We start from the raw sequence: 2152 nt of genomic DNA on the forward strand, positions 1-2152 counted from the left end.
ATAATGTGTGTATTGTTCTACATTTAAGGATTTTAATATAATCTCACAATTTGATATGATACGGAATCTTTTTTGCCCTTAAGTAGTTTTCACAGCAGGACCATAATCAGTGCTGACTGTGTGGATCATGGGTGATGCTGATTATCCCCTTGTAACTTTTGAGTAAATGTAATTTATTATAGCTTGATGTGTCTGTTTTATGACTAGATTTTTTTTAAGGAATTATAATTATTTAGTGTGCATTCTTACCAAAGATGAGTCTCAGTAGTATCACAAATGTTATCACTTTTTAATAAAAGGATTAAACTTCTGAAACAATGTTCAACTTTTTTTTTTTGTGAGAAAGTGAAGGTGTTATAAAAGTGTTAGTTGCTCAGTGGTGTCTGACTCTTTGCAACCCGATTGTAGCCCTGCAGGCTTCTCTGTCCACAGAATTCTCCAGGCAGGAATACCAGAGTGGGTAGCCCCATTCCTTTCACCAGAGGATCTTCCTGACCCAGGAATGGAACTGGGTCTTCTGCATTGCAGACAGATTCTTTATAATCTGAGCCACAAGGGAAGCCCTAAACTTTTTTGGTTAATCTCAAAGCATAAGAAGAATAAATCCCTCCCTAATAGCTATTTTTTCAAGCAAATAGGAGATTGCTTGAAAATGTTACCTACCTTGGATTTATTTAGTGCCTACGAGCATGTAAGCATGCTAGTTTAAAGCAACTTCTGAGCCTCCTTGTTCAGCCTTCTAAAAGCTTATATCTGACAGGGTCAGATTTGTTCCTGTGCTTCGTTTCATAGTTATAGGTCTGTCCTGGTCTGTTTGGCATTCAGTGTTCATATATAAATGGAGGGTGGTACATTTTTGATCTCTAAACTCCTAGGATTACATATAATCCAAAACTGACCTTAGTGTTCAACCCTTGAATCGGTAATTGAAGAATCCAACCTACAAAGATTAAATCTCTTTTTCAGTGTTATTTAAATGAGTCACTAGACTTCTTGATTTCTTTCATCATGGTGCTTTTAGAAGATCCTTGACCAGATGTGAATAAGGAAGCATCAAGATGTATGATGATGGTGAGCTTTAAAGACTTGTCCAGGTCATACTCAAGGCTTCCCGTACAGCTCAGTTCATAATCTGCCTGCAATGTGGGAGACCTAGGTTCAATCCCTGGCTTGGGAAAATTCCTTGGAGGAGGGCATGGCAACCCACTCTGATATTCCTGCCTGGAGAGGAGGTAGGTAGGCTACCCTATGTGGTTGCAAAGATTGAGTGACTAAACACACATATCATATGCAAATGAGGCTTGAGGACAAGCTGAAGCTTAAATTCTGGTTGCTAGACTTCACAAAATGTTCACCGTATCCTTTTCTAGTCTCTTGAATCCTGTTTAAAAATAAAAATAGCCCATCCTACTGGGCTGATGGTCTGCTGTAGCAATATTCATTTCAACTCTTATTTTAACTTAGATGAAAAATATGTAGGTTTCATTCGGTATGCAGTGAATATCATTTGGTAAAGTCAGCATTAAAAACAGGTCCACCTGAAGTAGGTTTGGGGATGTTTGCTTGTCAAGACCAGTGCCTACAGTGTGTTAAATTACTTGTCTGAACCTGATCTAGTTTGTGTCTATGGGTGATTAATGCTCGAGGGGAAGGTGATAATGCTGGAGACGCTGTGCTGTGTCATGCCTGGAGGAATCAGGAAGCAGTTTGTGGTTCACAGGTGTATATTCTCCTCTTCTAAGCTGTTTAGTCTCTTATATGGTCTTATCAATCTGCGAAAAATCTTTGATTCCCCATGTTCAAGCAGCAGGCTAATATGGGCAAACTCACTCTTTACCTCTTAATTACCCTAGGAAGATTATCCTTTTGATGTCATTGAGGCTTATACTTCCTGTTTCTTCACAACTTTTATCCTCTTCAGTTGTCTTATTGATCTCAAATAGATAAGTGACTCAGCCCTTCATTTTAGAATTTGTAGGCTAACATACTTACAGCCCAACTATTTGGATTTATGTTTTATCTTGAATCCCTAGTCCAGAAGTCTGTTTGGGATTTAAAATACAGTCTGATTTGTGCAAGTTTGACTCTTGATTGAATTACTTTCCTGTATTACCTCTTACATTTCTGTATTATGTATAGCATTTATCATAGA

The sequence above is a fragment of the Budorcas taxicolor genome, chromosome 12, assembly GCF_023091745.1.
Source record: "Budorcas taxicolor isolate Tak-1 chromosome 12, Takin1.1, whole genome shotgun sequence".
NCBI lineage: Eukaryota > Metazoa > Chordata > Mammalia > Artiodactyla > Bovidae > Budorcas > Budorcas taxicolor.